Source organism: Lithobates pipiens, unplaced genomic scaffold, assembly GCF_037356315.1.
Source record: "Lithobates pipiens isolate NorthernLeopardFrog02 unplaced genomic scaffold, aLitPip1_a1.2 Scaffold_19, whole genome shotgun sequence".
Classification (NCBI taxonomy): domain Eukaryota; kingdom Metazoa; phylum Chordata; class Amphibia; order Anura; family Ranidae; genus Lithobates; species Lithobates pipiens.
In genome coordinates, this window is record NW_027507764.1 from 352,464,849 (window position 1) to 352,480,243 (window position 15,395).

General features: G+C 42.7%; 1 protein-coding gene across 1 annotated transcript in view; it reads left to right on the plus strand.

Moving 5' to 3' along the window:
* The window catches only part of PAK1IP1 (PAK1 interacting protein 1), a 67,990-nt gene that overhangs the window by 38,781 nt on the left and 13,814 nt on the right, over positions 1 to 15,395 (plus strand). The window lies entirely within an intron of this gene.

Sequence of the window (15,395 nt, forward strand, 5' to 3'; positions counted from 1 at the left end):
TTAAACTGGCTCTTTCCCCTGCGCCAGGGACTTTTGCCTCTAGGCAGTGGTGACGGCCTCCACCATCAGACTCTAGAGGAAAACCTCAGGGTCAGACCCAGGCTCAAAAGAAGTCCTGGGGTCGGAAACCTGCAAAGCAGAATCTTAAAGAATCCTAAATCTCGGTTTCAGGTACTAGATCGATTAATATCTCAAGGGGTGATCATACAGATCCCCACAAAAGAGCTAGGTCTGGGGGTTTATTCAAATCCTTTTTATGGTAACAAAACCAAATGGAGATGTCAGAGCCATTCTAGATCTAAAAAAAATCTACATCTGTTTCTGAAGATCTGCTCCTTTCACATTGAGACGATCAGGTCAGTAGTTTCTATACTTCTAGGAGAAGTTGTTATGGCATCAATATACATCAGGAAGCATATCTGCATGTCCCTATATTTCCCGCTCACCAAAAGTTTCTGCGGTTTGAGTTAGAACAGCAGCATTTCCAGTTTGTAGCCCTGCCCTTCGGGCTAGACACAGCACCCCCGGGTGTTCACAAAAGTGCTGGCCCCGCCTCTAGCCAGGTTAAGGCCATAGGACATAACAGTCGTAGCATACCTAGACGATCTAATGCTAATAGACCAGTCAGTGGCTCGTTTGGAGCAAAGCATACGCATTTCAACCAGTTACCTGGAAAGTTTGGGTTGGATTCTCAACCTAGAGAAATCTTCCTTAATACCGCTAAAAAGACTGGAGTACTTGGGTCTGATCATAGGCACAGCCCAGGAAAATGTGTTCTTGCCTCAGGCAAAAAACAACTCCATAAGAGAGCTGGTGCTGATGGTCAGGTCAAAAGGCAATCCCTCCATTCGCCTTTGCATGAGGTTGCTAGGAACCATGGTGGCTTCATTCAAAGCAGTTCCCTATGCCCAGTTCCATTCAAACCTGTATTCTGTACGATTGGAACAAAACGTTTCAAGCTTTAGACTTGCCAATGCGTCTGTCCCCAAGGGTGTCGCAAAGCCTCAGTTGGCGGTTACTCAGAATCTGCTGAAAGCAAAATCCTTCAGACCAGTTATCTAGAAAGTGGCAATGACACATGCCAGCCTTTCAGGCTGGGGAGCAGTACTAGAAACGACAACTGTCCAGGGACAGTGGTCAAGAGCCGAAAGAACCTTGCCCATCAATAACCTAGAAATTTGGGCAGTGCGTTTTGGCTCTAAAGGCCTGAACTTTCAGGTTACGGGATTGTCCTGTCAGGATCCAATCCGACAATGCCACAGCTGTGGCCTATATCAATCCCCAAGGGGGCACCAAGCGTCTCTCAGCGCAGAGAGAGGTGAACTATAATCTAACTTAGGCACAGAACATTCCTTTCTTCCCATCAGTAGTCTTCATTCCGGGAGTAGAGAATTGGCAGGCGAACTGCTTGAGTTAGCAGTTATTCCCAGGGGAATGGTCTCTGCACCATGACATATTTCAGGCTGTTTGCCAAAGATGGGGGACTCCGGACGTAGATCTTCCAGCATCCAGGTTCAACATGAAGTTGGTCAACTTTGTGGCCAGAACAAGGGATCCACTTGCATGCAGAACAGATGCGTTGGTGACCCCGTGGGATCAGTTCTCACCGATCTATGCATTCCCCCCTATTCAGTTTTTGCCTCGACTTCTTTGCAGGATCAAGCTGGAAAGAAAGCCAGTAATTCTGGTGGCACCAGCATGGCCCGGAAGGTCATGGTATGCAGAAATCATAAAGATGGCAGTGGATGGCACATGGTCCCTCCCACTACAGCCAGATCTGTTCTGACAAGGACGGATATTCCATCCTTCCTTACGGTCTCTAAATTTTAAGGGCTTGGCTATTGAAACCCACATTCTGAAGAAACGTGGACTTTCCGTTTCAGTTCTCTTTATGTAGCGCCCTGCTCCTAATGAGCAAACGCTATTGTTTTTGTAAATTTAAGTTGTCTGAAGCTGCAGTTTGGCTCAAACTAATTATGTCAAAGTTCTGGTTTCTGTACCAGTTCAGCTGGGTTGTGCTAGTTTCCACTTGGCTGTGGGTGTCGCTGTCACCACCGGTAAGTGTTGGAAATGCAACAGGCTAAATGCATTGAGTACCCTTTTTGCTCAGAAACAGCCCAGTGGGAGTGGTTCACCCGCTGTGCATTCTGGGTGGGGGTACTTAAGGTACTGACGCCATTTTGAGGGGGGTCTCTTTTTCCGGGTTTGTTATCCCGACCTCATGGCCCTCCTGGCCTGGGGTGTGTGCTGCCTGTTTCTGTGTCTCAGGGCCGGCTGGCCTGAGGCTTTGTAACGAAAAGGTGGGCCCAATAGTCTTGGGGCCTACCGATCCAGGGGTGGTCCTGTGCTGTCTTGCCTGCGGGGAGAGGCCAAGCGACTGGAGGATCCAGGGGAGGACTTTTTCAGGAGAGGACCGAGCAACAAGGCTGGTATCTCCTGGAAGAGCCCGGAGACTCAGTTGGAGGACGCATCCCGGGTCACCTACCACACAGTATTGCCGGATTAGCAGAAGGAAACTGGTACTGTGTGACAACTCTTTAATTTCTCAACAAGTTGCTGGTTGTGCTTTTCTGTGGCAGAGGATTGCACAACGATTTAATTTAAATTGACAAGTCTATAGCAGATACTTTGTTGGAGCATCTCACCGGATGCTAGGTCAGTGAGAGAGGCCTATCCAGTGATTGCTAGATCCAGCCTGTGGAAGCTGGTTGTCCTCTGGATCAAGGAAATACCTCTAACCCGCAATGACAAGGTACCTGAACTCCCCTTAACCCTCTATCCCTCTATTGCAAAACTTTGTTCTTTCAAATAAATCTTTGGAAAAAGGACTAAGTGTCGGAGCTCACCTTCTTTAATTCACTTTACAACGGGACCCCCAGGACAGACACAGTGAGCAGGTGAGGTAACGGTAAGCCCAATAAAAACCAGCAGCTCCTTTCGGGGGTCAGTGCTACATTTAATTAATGCAAGGAAGCCAGCCTCCAGAACTATATATTATAGAGTCTGTAGGGCTTATGTTTCCTGGTATAGCTCCGAGGGTGCCAACCCTAGGATTCACATCGTAGCCAGAATTCTTGCCTTTCTACAATTAGGGGTAGAAATGAAATTGGCCTTGAGTACTCGGCTTTATCGGTCTTATTTCAAAGACCACTTGCTACACATTCTTTAGTCTGGGGTTTTATGCAAGGGGTGGTGCGGTTTAATCTGCCCGTCAAACCTCCCTTGACTTGAACTTAGTGTTGTCTGTGTTACAAAAACAGCCATTTGAACCGATACAACATATTCCCCTAGTCCTTCTGACAAGGAAGTTGGTATTTTTGCTTGCTATATCCTCAGCTAGTAAAAAATAGTGTAAATACTGCGCCAACCTTGAAAATGAGCAGCCAACACAACCATAAGACTTATTGTAAAATAGTATGTGAAGTGTGTAGCGCTAGTGGGGTATATATTACACACCTGAGCACATCCCAGATATGAATCTTAAGGCTGTATATACTATGAAAGCAATCGCATATCACTTAAACAAAAGTAGGTATATATAAAAATGTGGTTAAAAAATCGCACAAAGTTAATAATGTTATAATGAATCACAAAATAATAATCTAATGTTTAGCAAATATAGAATATGAAAACAATCTAAATATCCCTAAAAGTGAAAAAAACAAATGTATTCAAATGATCAAAGTGAATATATATCCCATGAATATATGCTGAAATTGCAGATGGTAATCAAGAATGTATCGCTGAGGATAGTGACTTCAGGACCACAAATTCTTGATGCGGCTGGGGCGAATCACACCAAATTGCATAAAAACAAAATCAAAGCCATTAAACTGCACAGACATATAACCAGTGATGGTAGGCGAGTCACAAACTGAAACGAGTGCTCTAAAATAAGTAAATTTATATATACTGTATAACTAAAAAAAACTAAGAAAAATTAACACTACCACGGGTGTTTTTTTACAAATAATGATTGCGCGTAATCTACACAGAAGATTAGAGGAAATATTGGCTGGTCCCATACCTCATTTGTAGACCACAGCATCTTAAAATCATGGACTTTATCGATTTGCTTTTATTAATACGTGATTTATTTAAAGCGGAGGTCCACCCTAAAATGGACCTCCGCTCATCGGAATCCCCCCCCCCTCCGGCGCCACAATCGGCACCTTTCAGGGGGGAGGGGGGTGCAGTTACCTGGATAATCCAGGTAACTGCACCCACTTCCGGGCTAGCTCTCTGCGGAACGGGGCGTACGTTACGCCCCCGTTCCGCAAGTGCCCCGCTGCCTGCTGGGAAACACACAGCTCCCAGAGGCAGCGGGGACCGCCCGGATTGCGCCGCGCGGCTCGCGCATGCGCAGTAGGGAACCGGGAAATGAAGCCGAAAGGCTCCATTTCCTGATTCCCATACCCAAGATGGCGGCGGGACCCGGCAGCCGAGCGAGCGATCGGCTTCGGGTGCCGACATCGCGGGCGCGCTGGACAGGTAAGTGTCACTATTTAAAAGTCAGCAGCTGCAGTATTTGTAGCTGCTGGCTTTTAAAAAAAAAAAAAAAAAAACGCGGAGTCCCGGTGGACTCCCGCTTTAAGGTTATTGGGTCACTTTTTGTACTTGCATACCTGAAATATTGGTACTTGCCATATTTGTACTCTATACCACATATTTGAGATGGCATTTATGGTGCGTTTTTTTTATTTTTATTTTTTTTATTTTTTTTATTTTTTTTTAGTTTACACACTGTTTAATTGTTTTTTTTTTTTTTTTTTTTTAGAGATGTATTTGTGTGTGTGTATATGTATGTGTGTGTGTGTGTGTGTGTGTGTATATATGTGTGTATACACACACACACACACACACACTCTCTTCAGAGCACACTCAGTTTGTGACTCGGCCACCATCTTTGTTTTTGTTTTTTATATCAAACTAGCCACTGCCCATACCTATAACTGGCCTTCTCAGTGAGGAGCCCATGGAGGGCATATACATATAAAACAAAGACCATTCCATAACTCGACTCGCAAACCAGTCTGCTGACAAACCAATTGAACCTGTCTAACCATCTGTTAAAACAGGGCTCGACAAACCCCGGGCGCCTGGTCGCATTTGCGCCTAGAATTCGTGTCCTGGCGACTGGGGCAACGCTGCTGGGGTATCCCGTCTCCATTTGGACCCCGAACTCCGCCGCGCAATTGCATCGGGCCGCGCCGGCCAGTAATTGAGGCCGCGGCTTTGCGGCCTTCTAAAATCTTTCGGTAGTCTGGCGCCATCTTGTGGTGGATGTGGAAATTACACCCTATTCCAATAATGCTAATTCCTAATGGAGTGAAGCTCCCCTGCCTGTTTTTCACTGCCCGCCCATTTCCTTCCCAAAGTGAAGAGAAGGAAGTGATTGCGGGCGTCATCTGGCGCCTTTTGCCCAACGGTGAGTGTGGTGGCTGGTAAATGGCTTCTCATTATATATTATATATGTTATTAATTAATTAATTTATTTATTAATTTAATTATATATATATATATATATATTTTTGTAAAAGGTAAAAAAAAAATTATTTTAATTAAGGAAAAAAAGGGGGGGGGGGGGCTGCGGCGCTATCTTCCCCTCACTCGTCTCCATGTCAGGCCAGGGACAGGTCCGGATCGCCGTTACCGACCTGGCTCCTAACTTTTCAAGCTGGCTCCTAGATTCCAAGCAAATTTGTCAAGCCCTGTGTTAAAAGCAGGGGTTCAGGCTCACCTGTCCCACATCTATCCATTCCATGCATGTGCTTTCGCTGTGGAGACACTTATAAATTTGTAGTGTTAGGACTGCAAGCAACGCAGGGTGCCGTGATTAGGCCTTGCAGCTTTCACATGTGTTTTAACAGATGGTTAGACAGGTTAATTTGGTTGGTCAGCAGACCGGTTGGTGAGTTGAGCTATGGAATTGTCTTTGTTTTATACCTGTGCCGTTCTTTAATCGCTTTGATTTTGTTTTTATGCAATTTGGTGTGATTTCGCCACAGTCGCTTCAAGAATTTGGGGTCTTGGAGTCACTATCCTCAGCGATGCATCCTTGACTACTGTCTGCAATTTCAGCATATATTCATGGGATTTTTTTTTTCACTTTTAGAGATATTTTGATTTCAGATTCTATATTTGCTAAACATTAGATTATTTATTATTTTGTGATTCATTATATTCACTTATCTGTGCGATTTCACGTGAATTTGGATTTGCATAGAAACCCCATTAAATTTGTGCTATTATTTTTTTCGCATCACCTTTACTTAAGTTTCACATAGGTTTGACCACATTTTTTCATTCACCTTATATATATAATATACCCACTTTTGTTTAACCACTACAATGCAGGGCACTTTTGCCCCCTTCCTTCCCAGACCATTTTTTTTAGCGCTCTCGCACTTTCAATGACAATTGCACGGTCATGCTACGCTGCACCCAAATTAAATTTTTATCATTTTGTTTGCACAAATAGAGCTTTATTTTTGTGGTATTTATTCACGACTCCCGTTTTTAATTTTTTGCGATATAAGTGAAAAAAGGGGAAATGTTCTTTCTATTTTAAAAGAAATCCAATAAAATCTAATTTTGACACAAATTTAAGCCTAAATGTATTCTGCTACATGTTTTTGGTAGAAAAAAAAAATTCCTTTAAGTGTATAATAATTGGTTTGTGTGATCACTGACATATGTACGCAAATGATCATGTACAGATGTGTGCAGGTGATCACGGACATGTGTGCAGATAATCAGTGGAACATATGTGGGGGACAGGTGTTATTACTTGGGGACGTGTGTTTTGGGGACTGTAAGGGTTAATCCTGTGTCTAGGGTGGTCCCTTCAACCTCTCAGACCTTAGATCCAATGTATTGTATAAATTCAGATATATCTGGAATCAATTCTCGAAGGACAAATAAAACCACACACACACCATGGCGTCCTTCAAGAACTAATTGTATTGAGTTATTACAAAGCAATTGATATAGGATATTTTACGTCATACAGAATAAGACATGCGCAGTAGACATCAAGACGATTACAGCTGGTAAAGACAAAAACGCTATTGTTCTTTGTTCTAAGCTAGCTGAATTAATATAAGAAAAGATACATAATTCCTTCTGTAGCTAAAAGATGCTGAGAAACAGTGTGAAGGTTATAGATAAGTGTGTGAGAACACACGAGTTAGAAGAATCTCATGTTGAGACAGTTATCTGAGAAGTTAAAGGGGTGTTCAAACTGTACATATTATTGAAATGGAAGTTTGTGAATATTAAGATGGCTGACAGAAACAAGATGGATGCTTAACATAACCTTTCAACCCCCTCTTAAGTCATGGAATTACTTCTACAGATCCGCAGCCTCCTGAAATCTACGGTTCTTGCTACGTTTGTTATATTCTTTTACATAAAGCTGCAGATATTGTGTATATGCGTGAGAAGGTTGGTCTGGTGTAGTACACTTGCTAATACAAAGTAGAATAAGCTTGAAAATCAGGTAGCCTATCAATCCTAACAATAGTACTATGATAATCATAATCACTATGTCCTTTAACCATGAAAACATTCCACCTAAACCCAAACTAGAAAAGGGGTTCCATCCATAATTACCTATGTCCTTTGCTTGTTTCATTAATTCATTTACCTGTGTTCGGTGTTGATTAATAACATCATAGTAGTCTGGGATTTCCAGGCTGGTATTGTGAAACCATGTACAACATTCATAATCTTGGGTCATTTCGCATAAACCTGTCAGAGCTGCACTCATGCTTTCAATAGCCAATTCGTGTAACTCTAGTTGTCTTCTAATTGCTTTGAGCTCGACATTGAGTAGTCCTATATCTTGGGAGTTTTTTTCCATAACATCATTTATTAAACTAGTGTAGTTATTTAATTTGTCCATCATGGTTATGCCCCATCCTGTCCAGGATGGAAACCATGTCCATGACTTATCTGAAGTAGAAAACATAGGTGGGGCTTCTCTCTTGTATTTATAAGTTAACCTATGTACTGGACTTGAAGTAACTTGTATGTGATGTTCCTGATTCTGGCCTAGGGCTGACATGACTGGTACCAACTGTGCTAAATAACACCATCCTTTCACTCCTGCGGGGATCCATGGGTAACAAATTTTAGCACAGCATACGTATGTATTGTTTCCCAATGAAAAACTTCTTAGAGAACTACGTTGGGGCTCAGTTCCAGCCTCAAATGCAGCACTAACAAGTTTACTCACAAGTATCCCAGAGGTTGTGTTCCTGTATGTAGTAAGTTCACTAATGGTGTTGTTAAGGGATTGATTTTTGTAACTACACATATGACCTATGATAATGTTACTGGTGTGGAAGGGAATACCCTTTGAAATGTTAAATACAGACTTGGAACACATACCTATTCCGTTGGATGTATTGCCTAACTGAACACACCACTCTGGTTCATGTGTCTTTCCTAAAGTGTAAAACATAATACTCTGATTGTGGTACCCTTCCGAGACATTCTTAATACTTAAGACTAGAGTATTTTCCAATAATGACTTGAGGTTCAGAGGGACAGCTAAGAGTGGGATTTTAGCAGTTTCTGGGTGCAACTTACTACAAATCCAGCATTTTTCATATCCTGACTTTCTAGCATAAGCATATTTAAATTTTAACAGTAACATTTTTTCAGAAAAAACTTGTTTCTTTGATCAATTCATTAGAGACATCTCTTTTACTGCGATTTCTGAGGTGAAAGTCAGTATGGTTGGTGTGTATTTCGCTTTTACCACATATGAGTTTCAAGGCACCTAAGTCTTCAGGATGAAAAATACAGTTAGTTATTATCCACACTGGGACAAAGATCAGAAGTAGAAACATCACCAGAAGGCAAAAGGCCTTCCCAGAAGTCTGTGGTGAAATGAGTGACATCACTGTCCTTTATGTCTGTGCTTGTCTTTTGAGGACTTAAAACACCTGCTTCACCTCTTTTCAGCCTTTCTTGAATTCCTGGGCTTAGATCAACCTTCTTTACTCTGCTGGCATGGATCCAAGTAGGACTTTCCTCTGTAAGGATGGCGGTCCTGGTGACGGCTACCACTTTGGTCACTGGTCCGAATGGAACCTCTTGCGGCTTTCGACCTTTCTGAAGCCTCTGGACCACAACTTGATCACCGACCTGGAACGGGTGGGTTGGTACCTGTGAAGAAGGAGAGGTGCGAGCAACTCTTCTTTCGACAATATCAAGAGTTTCAATCAGTTTTTTTTACATATTCCTCCTGTATTTGTTCCAAATCACCTTTCTCTACCATCAAGGGATGATTAGCCCACGGTGTGGGGAATGGCCTACCCATGAGTACCTCAAAGGGGGAATAACCCGTCACACTGTGAGGGGTCATTCTGATTTCAGCTAATACAGCTGGGAGAACTTTTTTCCACTTGCCAAAATTCCCACCCGTAGCTTTCCTTATCCTGTCTTTAATTGTTCTATTCATTCTTTCTACAATTCCTGAACTCTGTGGATGGTAGGGGAGGTGAAATTTCCAGTCTATTTTTAGTACTTTTACAAGATCTTGGCATATTTTAGCTGTGAAAGCTGGGCCATTGTCTGAATTTATTTGCAATGGACACCCCCATCTAGGAATAATTTCCTGTGTGAGGATCTTCACTACAGTTTGTGCGTTTTCATTGTTGGTGACAAAAATTTCGGGCCAGCGTGACATTATGTCCACGATAACCAAAATATATTGTTGTTTCTTTCCTTCTTTGGGCATATGTGTAAAGTCTATCTGTAAATGGGTAAACGGTGTTGTTGGGTACTCAAGATGTTCATGCTTTGATTTCTTTGGGTTTGTTGGATTGTTCCTAATGCAAGTGACACATCTCCTTACAAAAGCTTTGACTAGATTAGGTAATCCTGCAATGAAAAAATCTGCATCTAGAAGTTCACATGTGGCATGCCATCCCTTCTGACCCAGTCCATGGTATTGCGCAATGAACAGGGGGGCGCTAGCAACAGGAATACACGGCTTCCCCTCTTTGCAGATTAATCCTGTTTTAGGATCCTTTTGTACCATCCCATCAGTTCCATTGCGCAATATCATCAGGGGTGGCAAAAGCCTGCAGTTCTGTGAGCCAATGTGTCTCTTTCAGGGAACATGGCTGAGGTGTTAGCATGGGCATTTGAATGTTTGCCTTTTGTGTAGATGCAGCTTCTTTAGCTATTCTGTCAGCTAGTGCATTACCTTTGGCTATATCAGTCATTTGGCCTGTATGTGCCTTACAGTGCATGATAGCTAGTTTTGAAGGCAACTGAATTTCATCTAGTAATGCTGTGACTAGGTCAGAGTGTGAGATGCTCTTTCCATCTGCTGCCACATATCCTCTGCGAAGCCATATTACACCATGGTCCCAAACCACACCATGAGCATACCTGGAATCAGTGTAAATGTTTACTTCTTTTCCTGCAAACAGCTGGCATGCACGGGTTAATGCTATCAATTCAGCAGCTTGTGCAGACTGATAGGGTATTGGATTGGCCTCGAGGACAGTATCCGGCAGTTGGACAACAGCATATCCTGCATGATAGACATTATCACTTGGTCTGCTGCAAGAGCCATCAACAAAAACTGTTTGTGCAGTAGGAATTGGTACTGAAAGCACATCCGCTCTAGGTGAAGTGTCCTGATGTATTGATTGTATACAGTCATGAGGTGGTGGTAAGTCATCCTGTTCTCCTTTAAGACCTAATAAGGCATTCAAAATTGGAGCTGGGCCAGAGTTTGTTTGAACTTTTTATTTTCAGGTTTGGATTGGACAGGAGGATGACTTCATACCCACTCAATCTTTGTGCTGACATATGCTGAGTATGTAAAGTTTTGAGGAGTGTGGTAACGCTGTGTGAGGTGTATAAAGTAGTGTTATGGCCCAAGGTAAATGGTGCTGCCAACTCTGCAACCATAGAACAAGAAGCCAACGCTTCAAGCTTCAACGAGACAAGCAGGCATGCCTTGCACCTGTACTGGAACCACCTTTGAGAAAAAAGCTACAGGGCGCAGTCTCCCACCATGTTCCTGGTCCAGTACTCCTGCCATGGTTCTGCAATTTTCCCTAGCAAACAAGTGAAACATTTTGCTAAAATCAGGGAAGCCGAGGCTTGGGCTGGTAACCATTGCACTTTTCAACATGGTAAAAGCATTTAACATTTCATCAGACCATTTTACAATATCAGACATTTCAGAGAGGGTTGCTTGTCTCAATATATTGTCATAGAAAGAGCAGTCAGGTATCCATTGGCGGCAGTAACCAATCATTCCAAGAAAGGTTAGCAGGTCTTTCTTGGTAAGTGGGCGGGGCAGACCCACTATAGCAACAATTCTTTTGTGACTGACTTTCCTAACTCCCGGAGACAGCACAAACCCTAGGTACTCAACCTCCTGTTTACACCATTGTAATTTTTTCTTAGACACTTTGTGACCACACGTATATAACCATTTCAATAAGGATAGGCTATCAGCTCGGCAGTCCTCCTCTGAAGAACTACAAATCAAAAGATCATCAACATATTGCAACAGTACAGAACCATGAGGGGCAGTCCAAGGCCTGAGGGTGGCTTGGAGTACTATAGAATAGACCACAGGTGAGTCTATATATCCCTGGGGCATTCTACACCAGGTAAACTGGCGATTGTGTTGGTCAATCGACACGGTAAAAGCAAAGAGTGGCCTTGTCTCCTTGTCTACAAGGACAGAGAAAAAAGCATTCTTTAAATCAATCACAGTAAAACATTTGGCTGTTGCTGGAATGGAGGACAGTAGAGATGGAACATCAGGTACAATGGGTGCTATTGGGACTATGAGGTCATTTATGGCCCTCAAGTCCTGTACAAATCTGAAGGAGCCATCCGGCTTCTTTACAGGGTTAACAGGTGTGTTGTATGGAGAAATAATTTCCTCCAGGATTCCATCCTGCAGAAACTTTTTCACCATTGGCACTATGCCATCCATCTTTTCTTTAGAGAGTGGATACTGTTTGTGATAGATAGGAAATGCACCTTCTTTGAGAGTGGCCTTGTATGGTGTGCATGAAACAAGTCCTACATCCAGATCTGATGTAGACCAGACCTGGGGGTCTATATCCTCAAAATCTTCTTCACTATTTTGTTGTGACAGCATCAATGAACCTGGTTTGCATGCTACTATAGTGATTTTATCTGAGGAAATGTCTAGACCTCCTTCTGAGTTGGTTCTAATTGTGATTCCTAGTGGCCCAAACAAGTCTCTTCCCAACAAATTTACAGGACACCTTGGTATTATCCTGAAAGAATGTGTGCATATGGTGTACCCTTCATCATCTTCTATTGGTAGGGGTGGAGTCCTATATGTTTTTGTCAGTATCCCATTAATTCCCAAAGAGGGTTCCGCTGGTTCCCATTTGCCTCTGAAATGATCTTCACAAATAGTACTCCTAGTGGCCCCGCTATCAACGAGATAGGGGAGGAGTCTCCCATTTATTGAAATAGCAACCATTGGACTGTCAGTGAAATCATCTGAGACAAAAGGAAAAGCTGGGACATTACCCCCCGGGCCCCATCATTGTTGTTGATTTCCCCATTTGATTGGAAATGTTGGACCTTGTTGGATGGATGCCTGTGGTTGTTGTGTCTGGTTAGGGATAGAGCTGGAATCGGGAGTCTGAGAAGGGGTGGGGTGAGGACACTGACTCACCCAGTGATCCTCAGCACCGCAATTGAAACATCCATTGTTTCTAGAGCGACTCATCCCTCTTCCATTTCTGCCTCTAAATCTGCCTCTAAAATTTCCTCTGCCTCTAAAGTTCCCCTTCGTATGGGATTTGAGATTACTCAGGAAAGTCTGGATCAATAATGGATCCAAAATTGTCAGAATACCCAAACCGGCTTTCTGTCCATCCTGCCATATGAACCACCTAAGGGTTAACTAGGTATCGCTCTGTACATTTAATTTTCCTATGAAAGCAAAACAATTTACCTTGCTTGACTGCCACCTAGCGGTGCAGACAATCAGACAACGGTGTGAATCAGACAATTAGACAATACCTCAACCTAGATTCCTTTACCAAAAAGAAATCGGTACTGTCCGTGATACTTTTTTTATACTAATACAGCTACAATCACTTCAAGACTGTAACAGAATAAATTTGGAACAAGTTCAAGAGTATTTTATATACATACATACAATAAACGCACAATCTTGCTCATGGACCTGCTGTTTTGTTTCAGACAAATTTAAACCGCAGATGAATTTAACTTTGCAATGTACATTAATCTGTTTACCTTTTCACAAAATAGCTTTACCCAAATTGTAACTTTATAACCTCCAGGAATACTACTCACCAAGTATGCCTTTTGGTTCTTGAAACAAAATAGCAGTCCACATATACACACTCAGCGCAATTCATTCAGCGTGATACATTTAAAGCAAAGCAGTTATACAATCATACACAAAGTTTACACAATACATTGATCATAAGTCACCAGTTCTGTCCCGAACAGAACTAAAACTCTTAGAGTTCTCTGTAAATTTTTCTAGGTCCCCAAAACCTATTCTTCTAAGGTCACCAAGACCTTTTCTTCTAAGGTCACCAAGACCTTTTCTTCTAAGGTCACCAAGACCTTTTCTTCTAAGGTCACCAAGACCTTTTCTTCTAAGGTCACCAAGACCTTTTTTTCTAAGGTCACCAAAACCTTTACAAGTGTCCCCAAAACACTATATGACCTCCAAGGTCATGACCGGTCAACTTATGTATACTTATGAGAGGTTCTATAACCCAACAGCAATCTCTGTGGGATGGAAGCCAAGTCACACACCTGACACCTGGACTCCGGCAAGTCAATTTCACTCAATAAGAATAGAATTCACTTACCGAGCCGTTAAAAGTAGCAGCTTTCCACGTCCATTAAGGGTTAATAAACATCCATCCCGGGACGAGCTCCCAGTTCTGTAAGGGTTAATCCTGTGTCTAGGGTGGTCCCTTCAACCTCTCAGACCTTAGATCCAATGTATTGTATAAATTCAGATATATCTGGAATCAATTCTCGAAGGACAAATAAAACCACACACACACCATGGCGTCCTTCAAGAACTAATTGTATTGAGTTATTACAAAACAATTGATATAGGATATTTTACGTCATACAGAATAAGACATGCGCAGTAGACATCAAGACGATTACAGCTGGTCAAGACAAAAACGCTATTGTAATTTGTTCTAAGCTAGCTGAATTAATATAAGAAAAGATACATAATTCCTTCTGTAGCTAAAAGATGCTGAGAAACAGTGTGAAGGTTATAGATAAGTGTGTGAGAACACACGAGTTAGAAGAATCTCATGTTGAGACAGTTATCTGAGAAGTTAAAGGGGTGTTCAAACTGTACATATTATTGAAATGGAAGTTTGTGAATATTAAGATGGCTGACAGAAACAAGATGGATGCTTAACATAACCTTTCAGGGACATGCGTGCTTTACGTGTTTGTTTACACTAGACTAGTGATCAGTGAGTAAAAAGCTGTAAAAAACAGCTCATACTCACCGTTCACCAGCCGGCTGCCAAGATCCGCTCTTCTCTCCTCAGCGACAACTTCCGTGTGAGGAGAGCCGATTGCCTAGCAACCGGCTGTTTACCTCACATGATGGCTGTGATTGGACATGGCTGTCATGTGATCAGGAGGGCCAATCACAGAGCCCTCCTGCCGATCAGATGCGCCGTGTCGGGTGATACAAGCGCATCGGGATCACGCCACGTGCGATTTCCCCCTCTTTCTGAAGGACATTCCTGAACGTCCACTCAGGAGAGGGCACCCACCCGGCCGTATATGTACATTGGCCGGCTGGGAAGTAGTTAAGTGATAGGTGATTGCATTCATAGTATATACAGCCTTCAAATTCATATCTGGGACGTGCTCCAGTGTGTAATATACTGCTACACATTTATATCCTCAGCAAGGAGCTAAGTGGATTTGGCAAGTTATAATTCAAACTTATGATTTAAGGAGTAAGATTCCCACTTCAAGTTACTACCAGTGCGGATGGTGCTTCTTGGGCAGTGCATCATCAGATCTGTAAGGCCGCAACTTGGTCTTCAGTGCATACATTCACAAAATGTTATCAGCTGGATGTAAGGAGGTATGAGGATACAGTCTTGGGGTGCGGTGTGCTGCGGGCAGCAGTATAGGTCCTTAAGTCTGGGGGTATCCTCCAGGTTGTGTCTCCCTCCCCTAAAGTAGCATTGCTATGTGATGCCCCATTAAGTAATTACTTAAGGCTGTGTGTCCCATGCTGTATGATAAAGTAAATAGGATTTTTAAAACGGCTTACCTGTAAAATATTTTCTTGGAGTACATCATGGGACACAGGTCCCTCCCCTCTTTTTTTGGAA